Below are 11,709 nucleotides of genomic sequence, written 5' to 3'. Positions count from 1 at the left end.
TTAATAAAAGCTTAACTCGTGTCACACTGTTCGCCAGCAGCAACATCCATCTTATTTGTTTTCAAGTAGCAGGGAATTCAAGCCAAACCGTTGCAACTCTGCCATCAATCATTATGTTAAGCCCACCTAACGACTCTATACACGATTTCATTGGCCTGATTAAGTTTAGATTTCTGGAGCTCACAAGCCAACGGAGAGTTGCTAGACTAGCCCTGGCAGCAAATGTAATTTGCTGCCGCTAGGGGCGCGTCTAGATTTCTAGGCTGAATAAACTCCTTTCTCTGAGCCAAATGCTCAGTTGTCTGAACACATTTACTGTTATTGCTCCTGCCTTGTCTTGGATGTCTGTACCATTATTACTCATTCTTCATTCCACTATTGCTCTTGTCTTCGATGTTTGCACCATTATGATTTACTTTTTATTCCTCAATTCACTAATGCTCTTGTGTCTGTATGTATCTATATGTATTTGTATGCATGTATGTATGTTTGTATGTATGTATGTAGTACTGTTGTCCTTCTTTGTTTCTTTGTTTCCCCCATTCTGTAAGCGACTTTGGGTCTTTGAAAAGCGCTATACAAAATGAATGAATTATTTTAAATAATAATAATAATTCATTTTATTTATAAAATGAATTATTATTATTATTATTATTTCTTGAATCGATCCCCCTTTACATATAAAACACAATTTTCAGATCTCATAGATTATTATCCCCCCCCCCCCCAAAAAAAAAAAATATAAACACATTCTCATGCAATAAAACACATTTTAAATGTTGATGCACTTGTGATGCATAATGGTAACCAAAAGTGGCAAAAGGTAAACACAAATAGAGCACATGTCATGGGCATACGTTAAACCCAAGTACTCAAAATTGATCACACTTGTTTCAAATGATGTGACACAACCAATATTTTATTTGTTATATGTTATATGTTTGCTTCCCACCGGTCTCTGTAAAGCACTTTGGTTGATGCAAGTCATGTTTAAATGTGCTATATAAATAAATCTGATTGATTGATTGAATAGTCTATAGTTAGTTCAGTGTGTAAACAGGTTGCTGAACAGTAAAGGTTCATATTAACAATGGACATAAAATTGGTCGCACTCAAAAATCGTTTATTTTTTGCTAATTTATTTTCACATAGCAGCAGGGGTAACAAACATTTCGGCCTTGCGGCTTTCGTCAGTGTAAGGCAAGTTGCCTCAATTGATGACACCTGTAGCCTGTCTAGCGCAGCATTCAATCGAGCGCTCCAACACATCGGGCCTCAGGTGTCATCAATTCATATTCATATTCTGATTGAGTAAAGATAAATCAAACTAGAAAATGTAATTTCGAGGAAATTACCAGTTCATGAAAATGCAAGACATACTGTATATTAACATAAAACGCAAAACAAACTTTTATTTGGAAACAGTTGTGGGCAGAGAAAACAGTTGGCAGGAGTTATAGTTGATAACAACTGACAGTTGAAATGGCTGAACAGTAAAATAGTTGAGTAGTTTAAATAGTTAAAATATTTTATAATATAGGACATTTATTTTGAAACAGTTTTCGGCAGAGGAAATAGCTGAACAGAATCTTAAGAGAACCAGATTGTATGCTTAAAGCCTGAGACAGAGTATATAGTTTAAAAGTTGAATGTAGATAGTGTAATGGATGTTGATAGATAGAAAGTTGAATGGATGTTGATAGGCAGATTGTTTAATGGATGTGCCTCATATCCTTATCCTTATGTAGAATGGAGATACACAGAGAGAGTTGGCCTAGTTGAGCAGAAAGCAGTTGATACAGGTGCAATCTGTTTAAGTGGCTTTTTGATGGAGCCTAGTTGAGCAGCTGGAAGTTGATACAGGTGCAAATCAAGTTAATTAGCCCATTGTGATGTCATAGTGCTAATGCAAAGTCTATGGGGAAAAATCAAAGTTTGAACGAAGTTTATACGTTAAATGGTTGAAGCTGAATTAGACGCAGAAATTTGGTGGGAAGAAGATAACAGAACAGTGCATTTTTATGCACTGTAATAACAATATCCAACTACATTTCCACTGAAATTACTTGGAAAACAAAACAAATGATTTATGAAAATTCATTAAAAATGGAGGATATAGCATTTTGGAATCAAACTTCATTTATTAGAGGTGATTAACATTATATATTATGCTTTTCTGTACATTCGATTCAATGCATCAACTCTGCTTTTTCTGCCATTTGCTCTCTCCATGTCACGACTTTAATAAAGGTCATATCAACAATGGACATATCGGCAAGGTCATATCAACAATGGACATATCGGCAAGGTCATATCAACAATGGACATATCGGCAAGGTCATATCAACAATGGACAATATCAGTGAGGCATTCAGAGTACATTGTAGGCTGTAGACTGCATTCTCATATACAGTATATGTCTGTCTGCCTGTCTGTTCCAGTATACAGTTTTTCACAATTGCTAACACACATTTTTTGAAATCTTCCACCCTTTCCCACCCTTTTCTCAACACAAACCCCCCATTCAATACTTTATGTTTACTGGATTTACAGTAAATGTTAAATCTTTCTGCTTTGTTTTGTTTTTTAGATGCAAATTACTAAGAACAAATGCATGTGTAGCGCTCATAGACCTGGACCAGTAATTCAAGCACTAAACATCAACCTAGGCTCGGGAGAGGGGTATGCTTAAATGGACTAACTCACAAGAGGAATTAATAAGTTGAACAATTGACAGTTTTATTGCCTCCAAAACAGCAGTGTGGTTACACAGCATTGAATGGGCAAAATATAAATGAAATGATAAGGAAGAGCTCTTCAAACAAATAAAATATGAAAATCAAACGAAACATAGAATTCAAGCCCCTTATTCCTGTATGTACTGATTCAAGAAAGAGTTAAATTCCTGTATGAAAAGTGTGTATCAGTTCCTGTATGAAAAGTGTATATCAGTTCCTGTATGAAAAGTGTAGTGATTCCCAAAGTTCAGTTCCTTGAACGTGTGTGTGTGTATATCGATTCCCAAAGTTCAGTTCCTTGAATGTGTGCGGATATGACTACTGTGTTGAGTCAACAGTGTGGAAATTCTTATCTGGTGTTCGATGAACGAATGAACAAATCTTGGGTTTCTCTGAGACTAATCGTACGGTTGGCAACACCGCTTCCACGATCGTTCTCAGTCTCACTGGGCTGGGCTCGCCATCTGGGATCCGAATCTGATCTGGTCGTTCAAAAAACCCATCTACACAAAGTGCAGAATAATAAGAATTCTGTTCTATTTCTATTCTTCAACATGAGACCTCATTAACTTCTTACTTTCTTTTAGAACATCTTCTAATGTGTAACCAATAACTAAGGATGCACTTAAGATTACATTGAGATTAATTACTTACATCACAATAAACTATACAAATGAAATATAAGCAATTACATTACTTATAAGCATGTACTTTCAGTACAATTCAACGAATTGCATAAATGAAACAACAATAATGTTTTTAACATCATTAAGCAGTGTGCTTATCTATTTTACACTTCCATTTACTAAAACATTTTCCTTTTTAACCTTTTAAAGGACTATTTTAACATATTGCATTGTAACATGACTATGAATTAAATATTACAACTAACTTATTCAAAATATACATGTAAAACTCAAAAGCTATACATTTCTAATGCATCTGTATTATAACTCATTAGCATTCGTTATTACAACAAAACTGAATGCTAAAATGTAAACAAGTTAAACGCCACGCATCTCGCATGGTTCAAAACGTTACTGGCTGACTAGGCTACCATGCTGCGCCAACTAGTTAGGGCGTTAGCTAGGATTTAACATTGAGCACAATGACACGGCTTGTACCAAAGTGGCAGGAACATTAAGATTCTCGTCAGAGATTAAACATTCTATTTAATTATGATATGGCATACCAAGGTTTCATACAAACATTGAGCACGGTCTCACTCATACTCCGATTGTTTTTTATGAATTACATCCTTTCCTAGATGGCTAGTAAGAAACTAGCAAAACATGCTTTACTCACCGGAGTTCCAATTAGCTGTAAACTCGACAGAATCACTTTTCTTTCTTATTCAAAGTTGAGTTTGAGGTAGACTAATATCTTATGGATATAACTAGACGTAAAGTATTGACTTTTCAAAAGTATTTCGTTATTATTTATCTTCAAATCCGGGAGCTCTTTCAGGTGCACGTTCACAGGAAATATGACGCTGGTAGAGAGAGAGAATGTTTGCTAGTAGGACGCTCTAGTCTTCTAACACATAGAGCGCCCTCCATAGGAAGATACATGAAATTGCATCTAGATTAGTAGCCCTAATTATGACCGCCGCGCATGCCCAAATTTCCGTCAATGATTCCCGGGACACTGAAAGACCGGGGTACACAAAACTTGGTGGGCATGTAACCCCACATGGATAGCATGGAACCATTGTTTTTCGTTTTGATCTGTAGCCCCCCCGCTGGACTGGACCCCCGAAAGGAGGGTAGGGCAGACACAGTTTTCTGTGAATATCTCGAAAACCGTAGGGTTTAGGAGGCCCATTTTTTTTTGTATGTTGATCTCAAGGGGCCATGTCAACCCATTCCATAACCACTCATTTCATGTATAGCGCCACCTAGTTAAACACAAAAAAGTAAAAATGAGGTGTTGTAATTGAAGGTATCTGTGACCTAACATAGTCAAAACTGCACGAAATTGGAAGTGTAGGATCATTATGACACCCTCTGTATGCACGCCAAGTTTTGTGGAATTCCGTTCATGGGGGGCCACACAATAAATTAATTTATGTTACTATACACCAACTGGCCTGTAGGTGGCCGGAGACAGTTTTCTGTGAATATCTTGAGAACCGTAGGGCCTAGGAGGTCCACCTTTTTTATGTATGTTGGTCTTAAGTGGGCATGTCAACCCATCCTATTACCACTTATTTCATATATAGCGCCACCTAGTTAAAAATTAAAAAGCAAAACATTTTTCATCACAATATCTCTGGCTGACAAGGTCAAAACTGCACAAAATTAAAAGTGTAGGATCATTATGACACCCTCTGAATGCATGCCAAGTTTTGTGTACTTTCGTTTATGGGGGGCCTTACAATAAAATAATTTATGTGTACATTTAGTGACGTACACCAACAAGGATTCCCGGGACACTGAAAGACCGGGGTACACAAAACTTGGTGGGCATGTACCCCCACATGGATAGCATGGAACCGTCATTTTTCGTTTTGATCTGTAGCCCCCCCGCTGGACTGGACCCCCCGAAAGGAGGGTAGGGCAGACACAGTTCTCTGTGAATATGTTGAGAACTGTAGGGCCTAGGATGACCATTTTTTTTCCGTATGTTTGCCTCCAGGGGTCATGTTAACCCATTTCATGTGCACACATGTGCACAAACAGACACACACACACACACATACATTCACAGTAATCATATGTATGACACATACTCACACAGTAGACATATGTACGCTTGCATGCACAGGCACATACGCAGGCACACACACACACCCACACACATAACATAAACATAACACAAACAATCAAGAATTTCTCAGAATTATGAACAGGCAAGATGGAGGTGCGGTTGTATAAAATGAATTTTACATGTGAAATCTATGAACTAATCATGTTTTGGTACTTGTTGTCTAGCAGATACCAGTGAGAATTGAGTGTGGATAATGCAATTTAGTGAGACAGAATCATATAGGCCTTTCAGCGTGATTTCTTTTTGTGGAAAAAATGTGCTGGACTTGGCGGCGGTCATATTTTGTACCACTCTGCGGTACATCTAGTTTCATGAGCGTTACACATGTCAGCGCTGGACACAGACCTGCTTGTCAGACTGGGGGTAGGCTACAAAGCGGCGAAGGCGAGGGATTGGGGGTATTTCATTTATATTACTCGTGCACCTTCTGTAAACCAACTGTATACTGCTGTCACTGCAATGATAGCTTCAGCGAAAGTTCTACTAGGAAGACTCGTAGTGTAGCTTACTCCTCCCATGCTTACACAGAGCCAATCTTAGCTTTGCCTACTTTCGGGAAAGCCCTGCAATCTGATCATTCACTCATTCAATCAGCGCTAGCCTATAGGAATTCAGTGGGCTCTTTAAATATGTACCACCTAACACTGCTTCTGCTTCTCAGTACGCTGACTTTGACGTCCTAGCTCAGGCTTCCGCGTGGACCTGGGCTCGCTGCATTTTTACATTCGCCCCTTCTGCCCTCAGTGGCGTTACTTGTTACAATCCTACCGCGCTCGTTTGCTGCGCTGTTCAGACCTGTGCGTCCTTCAGTCAGGGCCACTGCATGTCGCTTCATCGCTAATCTCTGCCTATCGGAGCCAGTCACGCTCACGCTGTTGCAGCCTTCAATTCACGATAGCCTACTGCCGGGTCGCCGTCCTCGCGCAACTCTGTTGCAGGCCCATGTCGTTTTCGGCAACAATTTCTCAAGCTTCAGCGTCTGGTTGGTAAGGTTATCGTGCTCTCTTCCCAAGCTCCTCGAGCTGGGCTACACTCTACCCACAGTCATGCAACCTGCTTGCCAACGATATTCGCAGCAAACTGACTTGTCTGACACGGTTTAACTTTCACTTAAGCCTCCTTACATAATTCCTGCTGATTTTATAATCCTTGCGATTCGTGCTGTAAGTTGCTGGCCTGCACCACGCTGCCGTTGAACCCAACCCTGTATTAAGACCTGTTTAATTGATGTTCTACACTCACTGTGGTTATCTCGATGTCTACCTTGGTTGAGCGTCGTCAAACCAGTTGTCTTTTTGTGTAGCCTCTTAATTTGCCTCGCTGCTCGTTGGGCTGCATAGGCTTTAGGCTAGGCTACTCGTCTGCTGGACCTTCCGTTCGGGTATCACTCCTTGTGCATGGCTGCGGGAAGCCAGTTCATCGTTGCATTCGTTTAATCATCTGGGATTGCGTCCCATACCTTCTGGTAGGAAGTCTACACGGCCTTCCTCGGGTGATTCTCTGCATGCACTTGCCGTTGCTCAAACTACTCTCAGCTACCGCTGATCTGTGATGTCCCAGGTATGCCGTGACGTCCCCGACGTTCTCAGCTATCTGGGTTCTCAATTTTGGGGGGTCTTACACCAAAGCTCGAACCAAAATGACGGCACGCCGGACCATGGTCATCAATTGCCAGTATGTCACACAAGCTATTATCTAGGCAATAATAGGTGTTTTCTTTTCAATGCCCGTATTATGTCAGTGTTCATGAGCTGACACCACAGTGTGGGCTCATGCCCACATGGTTGAGCTTTTAATTAAGAAGCTGTGTCATTTGTGTATGTAACATATCCTTCTAGCGTCTTTTGTATGGTTAAAATGTATTTTCTGATTCCGTATCGTGTATTGGGTTCCTAGGAATTCTATGGCAGGCCTCACTTTGCTCACTGCCCACCAGTGGGTCGCTTCAGCACTCCATATATTGGTTTTAATGGTTACCGGCTGTTCATGATTATGTCGGCAATTTTACATTTTGCTAGTTGTGGTTTAAATGGTGGCCTATGCTGGAAGTTCGTTGATCACGACTACCAACGTAGCCGTTGGCTGGTTGTTTTACCGATGACGATGCTACATGTCACCTGTCTAACCACTCCTTCCTTCTCGCAGGTCAAACGGAGCGGTCCATCATCACTGGCAGACTCAAGCCTTGGCTGTTTTGTTTTTGGCAGATATGCTCACCCAAAGTGATCGCGCCAGGGAGGACGTGCAAGTTCCTTTTACATTCTCCTCCCAATCTTTAATTTGCTAACCCCTGCAGGTGCATCATGCCTCCCCTCTTCCGTTGAGGGGATGCAGTTCGTCAATGGAGAAGCAGTTCCACATATCACACTAACATCTACTTTCTTACAGGGATGGCAGTGCCGGTTCACAGAATCACGCAATCGTGTGGATCATGTTTCCAGTTCATACTGGAGGGGGGGGTCATCCCTCCGTCTTCACAAATCTCCCGAAGGCCAGCGCTTTCGAGGATATCTCCTCTTGTAGCACGGCTTAAAACTAGCCTTCCTAATCCCAGCACTTATCACCTGTCTAGAACTGACCCTTGACTGTGTAAAACCAGCACTCACTGATGCACTTTTTGTTATTGTGCTCTACCTTGTAAATTGTTTTAATTGCACCGGCATTGTGGGAGAATTGTTTTAGCTTTAACCTGTTTGCCGTCACGTTGGTCTAGGTTGCCCTAGACGCTGGTTGCCCAGCTCACTGTCCAGGTTGCCTTGGACGCCGGTTGCCCGGCTCATGACGCTCGTCTAGGTTGCCCTAGACGCTGGTTGCCCAGTTTGGTCCAGGTGGCCCTGGATGCCGGTTGCCTGGCCGTCATGTCTGTCTGGGTTGCCCTGGACGCTGGTTGCCCAGCTCATGGTTCAGGATACCGCTATACGGTCAATGTTAACTGCCTGATTCCGGACTTCGACGCAATTGGATGACACTACGTCTGTCATCTGTTTAGATCGCCTCTGGCCCGCTATATCAGCTACACATATATTGGTTCCCCGCGATGCAAGGGGCAAAAGTTACGTGCATCATACTCCTTGCCAGACTCGAGTCTCTCCCTGAGCAAATGCTTCCGTGAGAACTCTGGATTCCCAGGGTACATTGTCAGTCGCTTTGATTAAAAAATGTCCTGGCCACATGGAATGTCGCGTGAATGCACACCCCTCCACTCACTCAGGGGCCAGTGCTTGGCGCATGACTAATATAATTTCTGCATCCAGTTGGGCGATATGCATTGCTTATTCTCTCCTCATTGCTACCTTTACTCATTGTCTCTCCAGCAGCCAGTTCTAAACTGTGTACTATCCTGCCACAGTGGTGCAGCTGGTATAGCAAGCTCGCGTTAAGTCATTCTCAGAGCTCCTCTGCACTCTGAGATGCATAAGCACCATGGTGGTACCCCAGCACTCATCTGTTCGTTGTCTTGTCATATTTCAGTAACATATGTTTCTTCCTCCTGTCACATACAGGCATGAATTGTCCTGAAGTCCTTTGTCTACGTCGCAAGGTCATGCTTCCCTCGCATTACTGATGCTGCTCATCTTATTTTGGGGGGCTTTCCAAGAGCAGGTGCTAAGGTGTAGCTCACACGCTTCCATCTTGGCCTTGGGTCTGCAGCTCATGCTTCTACAAAACTAGTCATAATGCTTATCTATCCTATATAAACCACATGACTTCGATGCGAATATACTCAAGCACCCATATCAACTAACTCATTGCTCCGGTCCCAAGCATCTGCAACCACAAGCTCTATTCCCCTGCATTGATCCTGAGTACATCATGTTTAACCTTTTAACCCTAACCATGTTTTGCTTCCCTGGTCCCCGTTCACTACCTTAAACTACGGCTCACACTTTACCCGATTTTCAGCAGCCATCTAGCTAACGTGCTGCTTAAATGTAACCTCTCTTCAAAGAGGTTCACTTCTCACTCATTCCGCATCGGCGCAGCCAAGACTGCCGGCCAAAAAGGGCTATCCACGTCATCCATCAGGATGCATCAAACTAACTCCTCTTGACATTTTCGATGCTCAGAAGTTGCTCTCCCATGTTAACTCGGGTACCTCATTTTACCTTCACAAATCCTGGTGGCGGTGGTTAAATTCTGGCATTCGCCTTGCACTAATTGCTGAAACATATTGGGCCCCAGCATGCCGGTAGCTTGTGGTGATTTAGTCTCAGCCATGGGCATGTTGCCCTTTCACTGATTGCCCAGCTCGTTCGACGCTTATGGTTCAGGTCACTTCTCGCCGGTCGCCCGGCTCGTGATGCACGTCTAGGTTGCCCTAGACACTGGTTGCCCAGTTTGGTCCAGGTTGCCCTGGATGCCGGTCGCCCGGCCATCACATCGGTCTAGGTTGCCCTATACGCTGGTTGACCAGCTCATGGTTCAGGTTGCCCCGTACGCCGGTTGCCCGGCTCGTGACGCTCGTCTAGGTTGCCCTAGACGCTGGTTGCCCAGTTCGGTCCAGGTTGCCCTGGATGCCGGTCGCCCGGCCGTCACGTTGGTCTAGGTTGCCCTAGACGCTGGTTGCCCAGCTCACTGTCCAGGTTGCCTTGGACGCCGGTTGCCCGGCTTATGACGCTCGTCTAGGTTGCCCTAGACGCTGGTTGCCCAGTTTGGTCCAGGTGGCCCTGGATGCCGGTTGCCCGGCCGTCATGTCTGTCTAGGTTGCCCTAGACGCTGGTTGCCCAGCTCATGGTTCAGGTCGCGTCGTACGCCGGTTGCCCGGCTCGTGACGCTCGTCTAGGTTGCCCTAGACGCTGGTTGCCCAGTTCGGTCCAGGTTGCCCTGGATGCCGGTCGCCCGGCCGTCACGTTGGTCTAGGTTGCCCTAGACGCTGGTTGCCCAGCTAATGGTCCAGGTTGCCTTGGACGCCGGTAGCCCGGCACGTCTCGTGGTCTAGGTTGCCCTAGACGCTGGTTGCCCAGCTCGCATAAGCACTAAAGTCCAGGTTGCTCTGGATGCCGGTGGCCTGGCTCGTCACGATGTACTAGCTCGCTAGTCACTGGGCGCCCAGATCGTGAAGTGCTTATGGTCCAGGTTGCCCTGGACGCCGGTTGCCCGGCCGCCGCATTGGTCTAGGTTGCCCTAGACGCTGGTTGCCCAGCTCGTCAAGCTTCTAAATCCCACTAAAGCGAAAGCATGCTGCGGGCCCCACTACAACCCTAGGTTTATGGTTAACACCTAGCTACTTTAAAATTCTGTCGGCGTCCTGGCACAACGTCTTCACCCCGGCCCAGTCATGCTGTTTAATTCATCTTGTATGTATACTAATGTCTCTGCTCCTCTCAGAACCAGATTACTGAGTCACCGCCCTGGCGGGCATCACTCATCCTTTTGGGGGTAGGCTCCCCGCCCCTGCCTTCATCCATCGGCAGGAGACGAGATCCGCTCATCGCTGGACGGATCCGAGACGGGGCCTACGCCAAAGACTGTTACCTATTCAGGACTCTATCATGCTTGCATCCAAGCCGTTCCTTTACTAATTAAATCGTCAACTGATTCTATTCTGTCTACTGAGTCTTTCTGGTAGAAATGATAGCTTCAGCGAAAGTTCTACTAGGAAGACTCGTAGTGTAGCTTACTCCTCCCATGCTTACACAGAGCCAATCTTAGCTTTGCCTACTTTCGGGAAAGCCCTGCAATCTGATCATTCACTCATTCAATCAGCGCTAGCCTATAGGAATTCAGTGGGCTCTTTAAATATGTACCACCTAACACTGCTTCTGCTTCTCAGTACGCTGACTTTGACGTCCCCTCCACCTCCCCTCCAGCCACCTTTGCCAGCAGTCCACGTCCATCGGGCACGGTCTGCCTACCACATCTTCATTCAGCCACCGCCACCAGTTGGTCCCCGTCTCGTCGTGGGGGGTAGGCTCCCCGCCCCTGCCTTCATCCATCGGCAGGGATCCGCTCATCGCTGGACGGATCCGAGACGGGGCCTACGCCAAAGACTGTTACCTATTCAGGACTCTATCATGCTTGCATCCAAGCCGTTCCTTTACTAATTAAATCGTCAACTGATTCTATTCTGTCTACTGAGTCTTTCTGGTAGAACTATATTTCTTGTCCTGTCTATGCACCACCTGTCTATATTTTGTATGTCACATTGCACTTTTCTGCTTTTTCTGGACTTCTGGTTAGACACAAACTGCATTTCGTTGTC

General features: G+C 44.4%; 1 long non-coding RNA gene across 1 annotated transcript; it reads right to left on the bottom strand.

The window, feature by feature from the left end:
• Positions 1-2,718: 2,718 nt before the first annotated feature.
• On the bottom strand, positions 2,719-4,332 carry LOC121705500. The gene is made up of 2 exons (XR_006030816.1): positions 4,044-4,332; positions 2,719-3,241 (listed from the first exon to the last, which is right to left on the bottom strand). It is a non-coding gene; the product is annotated as an uncharacterized LOC121705500 (long non-coding RNA).
• Positions 4,333-11,709: the final 7,377 nt, after the last annotated feature.

This window comes from Alosa sapidissima, chromosome 3 (genome assembly GCF_018492685.1).
Source record: "Alosa sapidissima isolate fAloSap1 chromosome 3, fAloSap1.pri, whole genome shotgun sequence".
Lineage (NCBI taxonomy): Eukaryota > Metazoa > Chordata > Actinopteri > Clupeiformes > Clupeidae > Alosa > Alosa sapidissima.
This window is presented reverse-complemented; position numbering and strand designations above follow the sequence as displayed.